Genomic DNA, 19,316 nt, shown 5'->3' with positions numbered 1-19,316 from the left:
CAAATGTTATAAATAAATCAGCGCTGGCATAGTGACGTAGGTACAAGCATAACTACTGCAGTCTTTTGGCAGCTGTGAAAGTAACACCCCGGTGCAGATATTGTTTAGAAGACGAAGAAATGTACATAAAATGCATTCTAGCGCCGTCTCTCTTCAAATCTTACGGGAAATAGGTGTGAGAAAGAGATGGAGTGAATGAGAGAGAGAAAGTGAATGAGAGAGAGAGAGTGAGTGAGAGAGAGTGAGAGAGAGAGAGAGAGAGAGAAAGAGGTCCGACGACTTCAATAATTGCATCACATTGTTGTTATTATATTACAGATATGTAAGTACAAACGAACGTCTGTTTTTTTAGAAACAAAACAGATAGACAGGACATATTTTATAGTTCGTGATAATTGTGTGCAAACTGCAAACGCATAGTATACACACGACACTCGCACTGCACTGTTGCCCGACATAATATTCTAACGATACGTGGGTATTGTGTAAAGATAAGATACCTATTATAGGCTATAAATATTTACCATAATATTATATTGTATACCTGTGTAATTATTAATGTAAGGAACGCGTTCAAACGCGTTCTATAACGTCGCGTGCGCGTGTAACTTTCTACGCCTTTTCGTTTAATTATTATTCAACATTCGTAAACAAAACGCAGTTACTAATCTATGTTGTAAACGTCGCAATTAGACAAACAAATTATTTAAATATCTTTGGACGAATTACGAATTTTTTTTTTTCTACGTTCTCGATGATAAAAAAATATATAATATTATAATCTTCAACGTTAGGTATGAACAAACGGAATCGTTTAAAAGTTCACGTGCGCGACGGACTTGGCGTAATTAATTAAAAAACTTGACTGCATAATGCGAGGTGTCCTATGCAAGGAAAATGTGCTTCGAATACCTGCATGTACTTATAATGTAATGTACGCATAACTTATATTATAATATGTTGTTTCGACAAAATAATTATATCGCGTAGGTACCTCGAACGTAATAATATTTTATATTGCACATACGCATCACACGTATAATATCTCGTCGACGTAATAATATTAAGCTAATTAAAATTGGTCTTCTCCGCCCGCCGCCCGACCAACGATAATCTGTTTCGTTTCATTTTATTTTTTTATATATTATATAATATAATCATTATCGCATTGTTTTCAACCGATATAATATTACTATATAATATGAAAGTACGTATAGGCACTTCGCACGACGCGGAACACTAAAAATAATAGACAAATTCTGTCTAAATAACCGTTTGGTAATGCGAGGTAAATAATATTATAATAACCGAGATAATAATGTTATATTGCAGTACCTAATGCCGTGGTGTGATTATTCAAAACAACGCGTACGGGAGGTACTTACATTTTACAATAATTAATATGGTGACGTCTCTATGGCAGCTGTAGAACGTATTATATAGTATTATTGTCCATAATTTTAACTATTGTTTGTGCATATCACAATATAGGCAAGTATTCGGATACAAGTATTTTGCACGTATTATGTCCATTTCCCACACGTGTATTATAATAATATATAGTATTCAATGCCTACCCAAAACTTACTGCAGAGCGTGTGTTACTTTGTTTCGACAGGAACGGTACAATGCCGTCGTTTTCAGAGCTTACATATAGGTTCATGTATTATTATATTAAAATAATAATATCAGTGTGAATAGGTGGTACATTGTCCCACTGAGAACGACAAACGCGCCGTGATGATTGTATATAACACATATTATAATAATGATGACGATGATGAAAATATTATGTATGTATGATATTATATTATAGGGCGTATAAGGAAGACCTGGCAAATGAAAGAACTTTTGTTTAAATCAATATTTTTTTTTTTTTTATTAATTATTATTGACTAGTGTGTTACGCGTATAGTAAACTATATTATTATAACATTTTTTTATTTTTTAATAATCTAGGTTTTAGAAAAATGTTGACTGTTAGAACATTTATTCAAGTCAAGTTGTTTATTTTTTATAATTTCTTAAATTTAAGTTAAGACTAATTATTAATTTGAAAAATAATAACTTTTATAAAAAATATTTAGATTTTAAAGTAGGTAACTATTGTTATTTAAAAATGGGCATACATTCATACAATAAACATTTAAAAAAAGTTTATACTTTTTGTATTTAAATTGTTTTAGATTCTGAGCGAAGCGATAAATGTATTGATTTTAACCTATTATTGCCAAACTTTTCAAACATAAGCAGCCACATACATCGCATTAGTCGCAACTTGCAATTTTAAAATATTAACGTTTATAATATAATTGTTCTCTTTTAGATTCTGAGTGGAACGATGAATGTATTGATTTTACAATGATGTGTGTTTATTTTTATTTTTTATTTTTTTTGTGTCTGTCATCAACTTTTAGGACAGTAAAAGTGCTTAGATTTTCTTCAACAGTAACTTTTTTGATAGGAAAATGAATCTAGTTGGTACTTTGGGTGATCAAAAGTAAAAATTTTCCAGTAGTTTTCAAAAGCGACATGAAAAACAAAAGAAAAATTAAGGAAAAACGGGAATTTTCACGCAAAATCTGTTTTCGAGAAAATCGATTTTGGTTTTTGGTGCAACTCTAAAACAAATGACATTTTGACTGAATGTTTATATTAGCATTTTCCATACACCATAACATTTTCCAAATATTTTGACTTATTTTGAGCTGTTTGAGGACATTTTAAGTTTCCATTTTTTTTTAGTTTTTTTTCTACAAATATCAATAAAATTTTATTTGTTGGGTAAAAAAGCTTGAAAAACTAATACAAGGCTCCTACTATATTGTTACAATGACATTTGAAAAATATTAAAAATCCTTAGTCATTGTTTTTTTTTATAAGCATTTAAAGTCCAAATATTGACAAAATACGGAAAAATCACGAGCAATCATTAACAAATTATTTTAAGGTGAGAATTCATAACATTTTTCTTTTGACATCTAAGATTTGAAAATGTAATACAAGATTATCCATAAGTTTGTCTACCTTTATCAAAAAAAAATGTCTACAAGAAAGTCAAATAAAATTTTTATGAGCGTTGGAAATTCATATTTCTACAACATTTGATATTCACTCGATATCTCATGTAACGATTTTCTTATTTTTTTGTTAACGTATGACTGTAGATACTTTAAAATTTCACTGAATATTTGTATTAGCACTTTCTATACACCATAAAATGTTGAAAATAATTTGACTCTTTTTGAGCTGTTTACGGACATTGTCAGTTTTCAATTTTTTTAGTTTTTTTTTCTATAAATATCAATAAAATTTTATTTGTTGGGTAAAAAAGTGAGACAATTTTATATAAGGCTCCTGATATATCGTTCTAATAGCAGTTTAAAAATATTAAAAATACATAGGCACAATTTTTTTTATAAGGATTCAAAGTTCAAATTTTGACAAAATTTATCAAATTTATAATTTAATAATTATTTTGTAGTTAAAAATTTATAAAATGTTCAACTTTTATAGCTAAAGATTGAAAATTGAAAACAAGGCTCCACGTAAATAAGTAAATATATAAATTACTTTATTCACAATAATATCATCAAATGTACTTAATAATATCATAGACTGACTGACCGTTTTCGCTCAAAATCGTTTTTCTTATACAATGATATTAAATCATTGAATTCAAATTTAACACCATCCATTACAGTGACCCTCTTGTAACCTACTGTACAGCAGAGCGACATCCACTTACCCACCTTTTTTAGTATTATAAATAAAAATTAAAAATGTTATACCATACGTGTACGGTAACGCAAGCGTCTGTACATTTTATATAAAAACAAAATAAAAAATATTTATTAAAACAAAAGTTATTTAATTTGTCTGGTCTTTCAGTTACATATACTTATTACTCTGTTTACATATTTATTTTGTAAAGTGATGAATCATACATATTTTTAACAATAGTAATATAATATAAGTATCTAATAAGAATACGAATGATTTAAGCGCAAAAAATTATTATTTGAATAATTTTTAATAGATTTGATGGAGTTATAATGAAATAGTTATTGTTGGTTTTTTTAAAAAATATATAAACAATATTAGTTGACCTAGTTTTACATGGAGGGACACTAAAATTAAGAAAACTTAATCAAGGCAACTATAATATATAACCATTCAAAGTTTAAAATTAATATTGTTCGAAATTAATTTCTTTCAGTTTGTTATTAAACTACTAAATAAGTTAAAGAATAATTGTAATAATGACTGGTAATTAGAATGTGGGTCAGTGGCTCATGAGTATTGTTATATTTAAATACCATAAATTGAAGGAAATAATTTTAAAGATTATCTGAACATCGAATTTTAAGTTTTAAATATAGAGACCAAACCACAGAATTAAACTCAAATTTCGCTTCGGTAATATAAACGAAATTCCAACCGTATTACCGAAACTGTGTCAAATTTACCTTACAACAGCACCTTATACTCAAATAATATAGATAATAACCAAACTTTAGGCTACCGATGTAAACACAAAACCAGACTCACCTAAATAATAATGAATATTTACCAGAACAAACAAAACAAAAATGTAGCATCCCAAACTACCTCCATCCTAATCGAATTTAGAAATTCTTATACACTCACTCATCTCACTTTAAACCTCAGTCATCGACAAAATATTACTAAATAATTATATAAACTAGTACTAAACCGAGTCTCCCTTGATCCTTAGTAAATAACACATTAAATCAAACTATCCATCATCAAATAGCAATTAATTAAACCCAGTTATATTAACAAACTGAACTGATTATTATGATGGTAATAAGAAAGGCAATTTTGATAAATCTGATTGAAAATTGTTTAAGTTTACAACTTGTTTCCAATTTGACATACCTACAGGACAAAAACCAAGATAGTGAAGGATCACGAATACTAATATTATGAAGTATGATAATGATAGTGTGATATACTTTATTAAACGCTTTGGATATGTGTGAAAAAGGTAAAAGAAACGGAGTGATGGTTTTTGTTATAATTGATCCAAACAATTTTTGTAATTATTATAGAATTTATTACACTAATTACATATCACTACCTTTAAAAATAGGCGTATAAAGCTTGAAGATGATGTATCACGTGGATAAAACACGGAAAATATTAATACAATTTTAAAATTTCAAAAGAAAATACTTGGATATCCTATGCTTGATTTTTAAGTAATAGTAATATAATAAAGTATTTAATTAATTTAAAACTCCAGTAGCATTTAATACCAACGGAAATAAGTCGAATGTTTATAACTGGGGACATTTTAACTGGATTATGTTATACCTAGGCTGTCGCCGAGTCTGCGCCATGAACACTTGAACAAATATTGTGCAAAACTATATGAACAATACCATCACGACCACTATTATTATCAATAACTGATTGACATAAGTCATCAAAGCTGATAAACTACTGATAATCATAATATGATAGGTATGGAGTTGTTTGAACGTTTACTTTTTGAAAGTTGCCAACATTTCAAACTCAGACCTACAGGCTATGTCGTGCCACCATGGTGCGTAATATTGTAGGTATTACCGTATCGACGGTATGGCTTTTAGCGGTAGAAACGGTCTGCGGCTCTCCGACCACTCGGACAGTCGTGGAGAGTATTATAGTGACGACTTTGTTTCAATTTGTATTGGAAGTTTTCGGCAAATGATTCGAGGTGGTCAAATTTTGTTCACCTTCGTCGATTTACTTAAAGTAGTCATAACAAAAAGTTGTACCTAAGTTATACCTATACGGTTTATTGTACTCATATTATATTCTAATATAGTAACACATTTCGTATTTTATTGCGATCGAAATACCGTCGTTAGGTTTTAATAACGATCGCTCTCATGGATCTATATATGTATAATATAATATGTATATATACCGCGTGTTCGCGAAAACAGGGTACCTACACCGTATAATTAAGTTACCCATTTTACTCAGTACTCCACACATATTTTTGAATTATGTTAGCGGTGCATGAAAATGGACTGTTGGATCATCAATCGCCCGCAGACAGAATTCTAAAATATGTTAAGGGTACTAGATAATGTAGGTGACTGAGCTATAGAGTGTACCCAGTTTTCGCGGACACATGGTCAGGGCTGAATTTAGACTTTCAGATGCCTGGGGCAAAACTTTTTTAGAGGCTCCCCGCAGTAAAAAATTAAAAATACCCAATAACTAAGTAGTTAAGGAAAATAATTAAAAATTTGCATTCTTGCAACTTATAACTTATAACTAGTTATAACTATCTACTGAAAACCCGTTTATTTCTAGTTTTAAATACCACCGTTTGTGTATCATAAATTTCAAAATTCATTTAAATACAGCAAATACATATTAATAAACATTTATAATTTGAAGAGTAAAAAAAATTATATTAATCTCATAGCTCATAGGTAACATTTTATCAATTACAATTTTTAAATTAAACCTTTATACTGTTACATTAACAAATTTCAAATTTTTATATAGTAAATAGTACAATCAAAATCGTTAAATATAATAACATTTTTATAAATTTGGTACTTCTCTTGATTTTTATCCTGAAAAGTCGTCTATAATTTCATCAAACAATAAAAAAATCTAGTATATCACGTTCTACAAACATTTTTTGTATAGTATTCCGGCATCTGGATGCTCCTCAAACATCTGCTGCCCGGGGAAAGTGCCCTTAAAACCCTCCATCAAAACCAGCCCCACACATGGTTTATATGTGTGTGTAGTGTATATAATATGCACTGTCGTTATGGTAAAAAATATAATTGTTTCCAGATTGAGACGACGTTTTAGAAACATTTCCTGTACGTTTGGCAAAAAAATCCAACTTTGTCGTAAGTATATAATTTAGGTAGTACATATTATTGTATATTGTATTTGTTTAATGTATATGTAACTGTACTTATACTGATTGTGAAGTAATTATGTTTGGCTGGCTCTATAACGTTATGCAAACAAAAAACAGAAGGAAGATAATCGTTTCGTTTCTCCGTCTGTGTTCTGTTATCTGTCCGCCAATTTGTGTTCTAAATAAAACAGAACTTTTCAAGGTCTCTAAATTTCACAACCCCAATTTTAGTTTACTCAGCAGTCAGCAAACTCATAAATAAAATCACAGAATACCGAGAAGATTAATAGTATGTTACGTATTATACTTTTTGGAAAAAAAGCGGATACGGCTAAAGCGCACTTAGGAACAAAACGTTATACGAAGATTTAATTATTGTTTTTTTTTTCGTACTTACTATTACTACGTACAATTAGATAACTTTCAGACGGGTAGAAAATCAGATTTACTCCGGTTTCCGGTTGATTTATTATGTCGTTAAAATACATTTATGTGCAATCAGTTTAATGAAAATACCCAATTGTACAAAGAGAAAAATCTTTTATTTTATTTTTTTGGTTATAATGCAACATTTTCGGTGCAGATTTTAGAAAATAAATAACAAATAAATCACTGTTGAAAAAAAAAAGTACAGACAGCTGTCCGATAAGCAATTCCTGTAAGTGTGTGTGTATATATATAATATATTATATATTGGACACTCATCAAGCTTCACTAGCCTAACCATCTCAAGTTTGTCATGTATTTGATTAATTGTATATGATTTATTAAATATTGAGTTTGAGAGGTGGATCTGTAAGTTAAAACATACAACAATCTATATTTATCATTAAAATAATTATTGAAGAACTTAAACTATACTTCTGGAGTTTAAATTAGCGTTAGTGGAAAAATTAAAGATTTAAAGAAATCATGTAGGCAACCTAATTAAAGCAAAACGAAAGCTAAATACCAATAATAGTAAAAGGTAAAATTATAACAGTTCCTCCGAAAAGTCAATTCCAAAATGTTAAAAAAATTACATGATAATAACTATTACCTACACAGCACTTTAATTTCAAACGGGTATAATTTATGTGACTCTTTATTACTTTAGGTATATTAACTATTATATTATATTTTAGACACTGAGTAGAGCAATAATAGTGTATTGGTTTTACATTTATGTGTGATTTTTTTTGTTGCGTGTCTGTCATCATAAAAAAATTATAAGTGTTCGCTTATAATATTATATTTTTACGCACTGTCAAAAAGTGGGAAAATTGAATAGGTACAACGTCCCATATATGTTTTTCTTATTGACATTAAAAAAAAAAAAAACTTTAAATATAAATGCACGATTTCCATTTTACAGAAGTTTTAACTTCAATTTTTACAATTTTCCGGGGATTATTATAGATACTTTAATATGATAATTTATTGACTTATCATAAGTTCTTATACAATAAGAATGTCTTAGATATTCTGAAAATTGACTGCATTCACTGATAGCTTCGTGCTAATTTCACAATATTCTTAAAAATTAAAAAAAAATTAAGCATTAAACAGGCTACTTTATGCAATTGTTTAGTTGTTTTTAACTGGTATAGATACCAGAATACCACTGCAAGGAAATACAATTATTATTAATATTATTAATTGCACACAAAGATATTTTCAAAATAATAAGTCAACCTACCCTATGACTAATATAAATACAGAAAATAGAATATATCTTTAGAAAAATAATAATTGAAAGTCGAAAGAAAAAGAGAATCGTATTTCGAACAAGTACAATGATTTATATCATTGAAGTTAATTTTTACACAATCTCCATAACAGTAACCTACTCAACTACGAGGACTTCGGGTACACAGCTGAGTGATTTCTGGTTTTTGTTTTTGTACATTTTTGAAAATTTTATACGTTAAAGAGAAAACAGGAGTCTTATCACTAAATTTTGTCAGGCTTTTGAAACCAAATTATCTAAAGTGGCAGTACCTATAATATTTATAAAATGAATATGACGTGACTATTGGCTTTTTGAGTATTTGATTATATTTAGAATGTTGTACATTTGAAAATACTTATATTATATATACCTATATATTAATATATAATATAATATATATATATATATATTATAATATGGTAATTTTCGAAACTGATGGACATTTACATGAAAGGAAGAAGAAAACAGCGGCTCCACGATCCTCCTTTCTACAGAATCTAAAACATTTTTGTTATTAATTCACAACATTAAAATAATTAAAACAATTTAATTTAACGAAATCAATTTATCGAATAGGTTAATTAACATCTATTTATTTAAGGTATATAATATATATGTATATTTAACCTAATAATTTATTAAAATCAATCACGTTGGAAATGTGTCCTTTCATCTTACAAAGTTAGCTATAAAAAAAACATTTTTCTTCGAGATTACGATGTAATTAATTTTACTGTACAATAAATTAAACTACACATCTATATAATTCTATATAACTCAGTATGCCTGATGGCTAAAAGTTTATGTTATATCAAAGTTTAATTACTAAATAGTATATACCCTTTTTATTCTCAAATGAAATACACTGTTTTATTTAAATTAATTTAACACGCACGTTAAATAATATAGAATTACCTTTAGAGGTACCTTTTATGTTCAATAGCTGGTGAGTAAAACAATATTATATGAGTCATATTGTAAAAATACTGGTTTATGTAATTATGTCATACTCAAAAAATATAATGATAATACTGTGTAAGAATGGTGATTATTTTCTCCAGATTTTTTTTTCGTAGTAGGGGTGGGGATACATTTTATCTGAAAACGGTTGATTTATGAAAATTTTTTTATTATTTAACAATTTTCGAGGGTTTTACAACATAATTGCTCCCTGGATACGCCACTGGCTAATTGCATATTATATAATATTGTCTACGCTGGAATTCCGATAGACGATCAGTGTGAAGATTTTGTTCTTATGGTAATGTCATAGTGTGTCGTATTTAGGTTATTATTAGTGAAAATAATACTATATACAGATCGTACAGTTACAGGTAGGAAAAATGTACACGCTGCGCAATAACTTTTATGCTGTCAGACCTAATTCCAGCTACAATGACGGTTCGATATTCTGAACCGTCCAATAAATATTATTGTTATTATTCGTTTATAGTATAATATAATTGCCATATTATACATCTATACCGGTGGGATTGTGCGTTATTCCGAACAAGTGCATCACCTGCAGACGGGGCGGGTAGAAAAAGTCGCGATCGTTTGCACATTTCACACGAACAGCATATTATTGTTAACATTATATAGGTATCATATATTCATATATATATATATATACGGTGCGCATTCGAGCAGTTTTATGTCACGGAAACGCGAGTTATCCCATAATTGCAATATTAATTGCAGTTGTACGACCCGAGCAGCACTATTATATACAGTAATGGATGCATTGCTGTGCATTTGTCATTGACGGCCGAACGCGAAATTTTATTTTAATTAAGCTCAGCCGGCGGAGGCGGCGGCGGCGGTGTTTGCAATAAAAACGCCGTTTGGTCGGTCATTCGAATCGTTAAAATATAAATTAAAACGAAACAGTTTGTTGTCTGTTTTTTCGGTGGATTTAAAAAACCGTGACCCGTACTCGAACCGAAACCGGGTCAGCACGGGGTGTGTGCACTTTTGCTCGCGACTTTGCCTATTATTGTGATTGTTACACACACACACACACATACAAACGCTCGACGTGATATATATATTATATTATACGCAGCGCACGCGATACGAGCGCATTAAACTTTTTAACTGTTCTCACGCGTGTGAAGAACGTTCGCGCACCGGTTAACTTCCTAATTATGTACGCGGGACGGGGCCCGGCGGCGGAGGCTGTTTGGAAAATTAACTATATGAACCCTTTCCTCTTCGGTTCGCGAATTTCGACCCCGCCGCCGCGACGATAATATTATAACGGCTGCACCGCATACCTATATGTACACCTGTGTGTAATATTATAATGTTACACAATAATAATATGTTATTACATTATGACGTGTGCGCGCGTCGTGCAGACGACACCGGCGGACTGGACGTTGTTTCGTATAATATTTCACATATTTGGCCGCAGTGTAATATTATTAATAATTATCATACGCCCAGGCGAATGATGCGCACGCGCAGTATTTTATAGTCACTTCACCTACTGTGGTTACCAGACTTTTTCTCCGGTGGAGCCCTTTTTCAGCCACGGTGCCCTCCGTGAATACCGCACGAGAAACACGAATGAAATACGAACACTAATCTTCGTCGATGACTGATTTTCATTATTTTTTTCATGTAATATAACTCAAGCGCTCTAAGCATGCAGCTGACCTAAAAAGTATAATCCTATATTTATCTCATATACCTATGAGAAATTATAAGAAATATTAAAAATAGAACAATTATATTATAAACGTTAATATTTTAAAATTGCAAGTTGTGACTAATGCGATGTATGTGGCTGCTTATGTTTGAAAAGTTTGGCAATAATAGGTTTGATTTTTGACATCTGGAGTTGGAATTCAGTTTCTGCATCGAGATTATTGATGAGGTATTTGGTTTTAGTTGTAGTATACGCCGAGTATCGAGACACTCATTTATATCAGATTTAAAATTTAAAATATAAAATCAAAAAAAAATTTTTAATGAGCTGTGATACCCATGGAAAGTACTCGCGGTGCACAGCTAGTTCGAGAACCACTGGATAGTGTATTATAATGTATTATAATATGATAAAATAATATAAACACGATGACACTGGCGAGTGGGTCGTCCCGTGGTTTTCGCGGAGATGGTGGTCATTGCAGGTGTCGTTTTCTTCAGAGTTTTTGCAGTATGAACGATTTCACGAGTAACTCTAAGTAAAAATAATATAAATACTACTTTGCTTTTCACCCGACCGTTTCTTTGATTATAATAATATATTGTACACATAATACTATAACGATTTTAGAAAAGTTGACCCTAGCGCGACGATGTTGTTTATATAATATAACCATTAAATAATTACACATTACCGATTGAAATGTATCTTTGTGCATATAGATATATGCGTTATACCAATATTATTATATATCAAGCATAGGTTCATAATATTATTATTAATTTAATATTTAATTTTACCTTTCCTTTTTATTATCGACTGTTATTGTATTCCGTTTTGAAAATTGATGTATTCAAATAATTGTCGTGTTCACCGTTTGTCTCTCATTTCGAAAGGTTAGAAGTCGAACTTGGGACGAGTTAGACTGGCCTGAAAGTGCCTCGAAAACCATTTCAGACATATTAATAGTTATAAAAATAAATAACCTACATAGATATAAAATATTATAAAGGTGGTTTTCATCCTAAAACGAGTGCATTTTTGTTTGATTTTGTAATCCTTTCGATGATTTAAACCACAGCTATCGCAATTTTTTTTTACATTATTCTATATATAGAATAGAGTGTGTTTGGCTCAACTCGAACCAATACATTTTTTTTCACAATTGGCTCTAAAACTCTTATCAGCTACTACGGACATAGTTTTTAAAACGATGACACTGTTTTGTTATTCGACGACACGCTCAAGCATGAAATTACTATTCATAATTTTTTTATCGGCTTAAAGTTTTCTTATATACCAGCTAGTGTACAATTTTGTTCTACATTATTTTTATGCACAGTATTATATTGGATAATAATATTCAAAGACTTAAGTATAGACATACGAGCTGACCGAAATATTATTGTAACCGTCTACAACATTTCGATCAATAATCAATGGGTAAATAAGATTGCGAACTTGTGACGGTGTGGCGTATTTCAGTTGGCTAAGGTTTGGTCGTGACTTCAATCAAATATTAAATTAATATTATAATATTATATACCTATATTAGATATACTATTATTATACTACGCCGACGGTCGATAATATTGTATAATATATATATTATATAATATCGTATTTTATAGGCATTTGAAAATATGACGATGATTTGCAATTATTCGAATGGCCGCGTACATCAAAAGTATTAATTATGAAACCTTATTAATATTTAATTTACCGTGGCGCAGGGCTGCAAGACGTTTGTAAGTTGCCTCTGCGGGTTATTCTGTGTTTTTTTTTCTTCTTAAATCAAATCCTGTAAATATTTAATTTGATCTTTACGGATGCCGGCGGCGTTCAATATAATATAATATAGCCGGGTAGCGCTGTGGTGGTTTACAATGTTTTTTTTGCCCTTTCCCGTATATCTCACAAAAATACAACGTAAATTGACCGCCGTACACGCGTATTTATGTGCGACCGACTGTCGTAAAAATAACTGAATAAAATAGATCCGGTCGTGTGACGGGACGATGTATAAATTATTGGCGCGATTCGGTCCAGGAAGAAAAACAACATCATAATATAATTATATATTAATATATCCCAAACGCGATTGCTTCGTCTTGCAGGGCAAAAAATAACGTATGCGAGAGTATCTATATATAGATAAACCTATACATAGTAATAACGTGACGTTATTACCCGCTATAATATTATATTATATACAATATTATTATATATTATATATTACATTCGGTTATATTCAAGGTTTGGCATACGCAGGTCATTGTTAGATATTAATGTATTAAAGATATTTTATTAGGTTAGAAATTCAAATTAATTAATTAATTAACTTAATATTACGACTTAACTTGGCTGTATATTATGACATAAGCGTCAAAGGTGTAAAATGTAGGATACATTATTCGCGCCAAAATAGGTAAGACTTTTTGCCAGACAAATTAACATTTGGGCGCTGTTGACGCCTGTCGTATTGATGGTTAGGCGGGTTCCCTCCCTTACGTGGAGTCGGGATACTATTATCAGTAAGTATTTTCCTGACATTTCGTGTACGTTTTGCTTTAAGTGAATTGTATTTGAATGTATTTTATAATATTAGTAGAAATTGTACTTCCCAACGTGTACAGTTAGCTATACCGGCGTGTTAAGTTTCAATAACAATAAATGAATTTATTAGAAAAAGTAAAATAACCAATATAAAACTATATCTAAACCTACATCCCGAATCGGAAGGTAGAAATTGTTTCCTCCAGAGCACGTTTTTTTAATTTGCTCCACAAATATCCACACACAAATATGCCAAAAGCGCCAAAAATATAGAAAAATATGTATAATTTGTACCAATACTATAATATTAATATTTTATATGTAATATGTATAGTAAGTAATATAGTATTATGGTTGATTTTAGTTTCTGAGCGAAGCGATGAATGTATTGATTTTACAATGGTGTGTGTTTTATTTTTTATTTTTTTTTTATTTTTGTGTCTGTAATCACCTTTTAGGACGGTAAAAATGCTTGGATTTTCTTCAACAGTAACTTTTCTGATAGAAAAGTGAATTTAGTTAGTACTTTGGGGGATCAAAAGTAAAAATTTCCCAGTAGTTTTCACAAGCGACGTAAAAAACAAAAGAAAAATTAAGGAAAAACGGGAATTTTTACGCAAAATCTGTTTTCGAGAAAATCGATTTTAGTTTTTGGTGTAACTCTAAAACAAAAGACCGTAGGAACATGAAATTTTGACTGAATGTTTATATTAGAATTTTCTATACACCATAAAATTTTGAAAATATTTTGACTATTTTTGAGCTGCTTACGGACATTGTCAGTTTTCAATTTTTTTATTTTTTTTTTCTATAAATATCAATAAAATTTTATCTGTTGAGTAAAAAGGCTTGAACATTTAATAGAAAGCTCCTAGGTTATTGTTTCAAAGGCAGATGAAAAAAATTAAAAATCCTTAGTCACAGTTTTTAATTATAAGCATTTAAAGTTCAAATTTTGACAAAATACGTAAAAATCACGAAAATTAGCAAATTATTTTGAGTTGAGAATTCATAAAAATGTTCCTTTTTAAATCTAAGATTTGAAAATGTAATATAAGATTACTCATAAGTTTGTCTACCTTTATCAATAAAAAAATGTCTACAAGAAAGTTAAATTAAATTTTTATGAGCGTCTGATATTTATATTTTTGCAACATTTGATAATTCACTCGATTTCTCATGTAACAATTTTCTTATTTTATTGTAATTAAAAAACGAATGACTGTAGATACTTGAAAATTTCACTGAATGTTTATATTAGCATTTTCTATACACCATAAAATGTTGAAATTATTTTGACTTATTTTGAGCTGTTTACGGACATTGTCAGTTTTCAATTTTTTTAGTTTTTTTTTCTATAAATATCAATAAAATTTTATTTGTTGGGTAAAAAAGCGTGAAAATTTTATATAAGGCTCCTGATATATCGTTCTAATAGCAGTTGAAAATTATTAAAAATACATAGGCACAATTTTTTTTATAAGGATTTAAAGTTCAAATTTTGACAACATTTATCAAATTTATAACTAATTAATTATTTTGTAATTAAAAATGTATAAAATGTTTAACTTTTATGGCTAAGGATTGAAAATTTAAAACAAGGCTCCACGTAAATAGGTTATATATAAATTACTTTATTCACAATAATATCATCAAATATACTTGGTAATATCATAGGCTGACTGACCGTTTTCGCTCAGAATCGGTTTTCTTATACAATGATATTATATCATTGAATTCAAATTTAACACCATCCATTACAGTGACCCACTTGTAACCTACTGTACAGCATAGCGACATCCACTTATCCGCCTTTTTTTATTTGTACTTTATAAATTTCAAAATAAATAAGATCGTCAATAATCAATATTAAGTACAATTATAATTGTGATGATACCGGTAATACCTAATATGAATCAAAATAAATCAACATAATAGCATTTTTACTAAACAAACTGTATATTATTTGAACTGGTTGATTTTTTATTCCCACGTTTTTCAGATATTCTATTCTACTTAATTCTTCCATTGTAAAGTTATGTCTATCGTTTCGAATTTGAAAGCGAAGAGTTCATAAATAATTATGTTTTCACTTTTTAATTTTAGTACCTATGACATAAATTAGTAATTACTATTATAATAATATGAACTGGGGAATGAGCAACAAAAAATTGGTATCTAGTATTAAATGCCGATGTTTCAGATGTTTAAATGTATATCTCTAAAATGTGACCGCTGGGTATCTGTATTTTTCTTCATTAAATGAAATGCCTTTATTTGTAATTATTTATGAAAAATTAAATTTCGGTTTCGGTATAGCTGAATTGAATTCGAATGCTTACCAAGTACATACCGACAATATAATGTTACAATAGTTGTGACACAAAAACTCTGACACCCTATAACAATAAAATAATACATTTGTCAGGTAGGTGTTTGGGATTTTGGCGCTCTTGTGCGATACGGCTTATATTTTGTTTATCAAGTTTTGGCACTTGTGTCGGCCACCGTTTAATTTTTAAAATCAATCTGAAAATGTATTGAATGCCTCTTCAAATTTGAAGGAAATGCAATATGAGCAGTATCTATCTGGAATGAATAATATGAGAGAAAAAAAGAACTACAGGAATTCGGTCGAACGCGGAATCATAAATCCGTAAATACGTACGACGCATTAAGCGTTATGAGTGGATCGCACTGTAGTTATAACCGAAACGGCTGAAAAATAAATTAAAAGGATTATTGGGAATACGATGCACGCGTACATCAAATTATAAAATTTCAGTGATTGGTGGTCGCAGATGTGGTTGGAAGTTGTCAGGGGCGTGCTATGGACGTTTTTGGAAAAATAACGTGTTGTGGGATTATTGTTTTTTTTTTTTCATAATCCTACAACCACCAATAGGGTGGTAAACTGACACGGGATCACTTGTGAATTGGATACTTTAAACTTTCACAATTTATTAATATTATTTAACGTTGTGAAAATTTCGATTTTCTTGGGATTTTGTTGAAAGTAGTCTATTAGACATGATAATGTGTATTTCATAATGCCTTAAATTTGACAGAAATCGATAGTTGAAATCGGGCGTCATATTATGTGCACTCAACCACTTAATAAATTGAAGGGTGATAATTAAAAACTTATTATTGCCTAAAATCAAAATGTTCATAAATTAAGAAAAACCATATCACATTTAATAACATGTATATTATTAACACTTAAAATAGATTTATTAATATGCAAAAAATGAAAAAAAACGCATTTGACGGTGTCAAAATAGATGTATTTTTAATTTAAAATGTATAGTCTTAAATGTTTTAGTAGGTACTTCAAAAATGTCGGTACATGCCAAAATGCAGAATTGCTTTAACAATCTGAATATTAAATTTACTATTTATTTTCATAAACTATTTGAATAATTACTTAATCATTAATAATAGTTGTTTACACTCTGAAAAGTTAAATAAAATGCGATTATTACTTTTAAATATTATAAAACAATAATAAAACGTTTTACTAACATCGGTCCTAAATAACACGAGTAATACTCTGATTTTATTTAAACATGGCAATCGCACGTTTTGACTTGACACAAAAAGAAGAAATATCACGTTTTGAATTGAATGACGATTCTTAAATCGACTTTGTTCACAGAAATAAATAATAATATATTTAAAACAAATCTTACGTCAGATTTGAATTGTTCGTGTATTTTTTCACAAAAATCGATGTTTATCTCAATTTTAAATTTTTTGCCAATACCACGTTCTGAATTATCAATTATCACCCTCTTCTATTATTGTTCACAACATCAAGTTTATAATATTGTTATCATGTCCGAGACTGGATAGAAAAATATCGATAAAACTGTTCGAAAACTGGAAAACAAAATCGAATAAAATCTGATGTTTGGTATTATTATCTTACGAAGCCGTACAATATAGTTTCGTCAATAGGTGTTTTTTCTATTTTTTTAACTTTGCAAAACAATATCAAAACACGGTTGGGTCGGTCAATTTCGGATTTTCAAATCTAGTTTACGAAGTTCGAATGCTGTACATAAATCCGGTGCCGTGATTCGCGAATAAGAGGCCACACAAGTTACACGAATGTCTCAAAAGATGCTGCGGAACACGCTTTTTAACATTTTTATTTTCATTTTATTATTATAATAATATTGAGGTGAGGGAGATTTTTTCTGGCGCACTACCGTGGTGGTGTTATTTTTGGCAGTTTCATATATTTTTTTTATTACTATTATTGCATCGGGGTTACCCACTGGGGATCGGCCACCCGCGAAGGGCGCGTGCGCGTCCGCCGTAGCTGTGACTTCTTATTTTCTCTCTTAGATTTTTTTTTTTTTTTACAACCCATGTGAATTCCCATTCTGCACCACCAGTGCTCGCTGAATTATTTATGGCCACGCCAAACGAGTCCGAATCGGAAATCTGTCGTTTGCTCGCGAATCGACCTACCATCATAATATTATATAATGTTATTATGTTGTACAATACCCACCATCATTTCACACTGCTACGAAAAGTTCGATAAAATAACACCGCGAAAAAGCGTTGCTCAGTAGGACTGGGTAAGGTTTTTTTTGGTGCTATTGAAGCTGAATTAACTTTTCTGAGACGTCTTATTGACAGTGTTAGGAACAGATAACAATAAAATCATCTAGATAAAGATAAAGATAACAACACTAAATTTTATCTAAGATACAGATAAAAGATAAAAATATTTTATCTAGATAATTATCTAAATATTTAAATATCAAATAAACTAATTTAAAAAAATATATATGCCGTCATGTAAGTACACAAAATAATACACACACAAGAAAACCCATGGCTAACGACCGTTCTTGCCGGGCTGGTGGTAGGGTCACCAAATTGGTTTAGAGATTGTTTATAGTCCATAGATTTATAATATAAAACATAAAACCCGAAATATATAAATAGCATCTCATGTATTGCTCGTCAGACTTATCAATTGTCATTAATTTCAGACGCATTGCAAATACGGAAAGAATAGACGGCTGGTTTATCTTTATTTCTCAATGATTAATATTAATATATTCTATGGAATTTTGTTTAGGACGGCGGTGGTTATAACTTGCCATCTGTTCTATTATTCGTATTTTAATTATAGTATAAAAATATTTATAAAATTCTGGGAATTTGACATATTTGTTGCGACAGTAATATACTAATATAGGCTAATAACATAAATTAATTAGTATATTATTTTATATATTATTAACCGAATACAGAATATTAATTACTACTAAGTAATAAGTATTAAATAAATAAATTAAATAGGAATAATTTATAGTCTTTTCAGAATAACGTCATATATTTTTAGCCCTGGATGTTATTTTACGTACAAGTTGTGCCTCAGATAATGAGAATAAAAATAAAACATTTTCGAACAGATCTTTTCTCCAAAAAATTTATCTTGTAAATGTATCTAGATAAGTTAAATTTTT

The sequence above is a fragment of the Metopolophium dirhodum genome, chromosome 2 (genome assembly GCF_019925205.1).
Source record: "Metopolophium dirhodum isolate CAU chromosome 2, ASM1992520v1, whole genome shotgun sequence".
NCBI classification, from domain to species: domain Eukaryota; kingdom Metazoa; phylum Arthropoda; class Insecta; order Hemiptera; family Aphididae; genus Metopolophium; species Metopolophium dirhodum.
The sequence above is the reverse complement of the archived record's forward strand: the minus strand, read 5'-3'. Positions refer to the sequence as shown.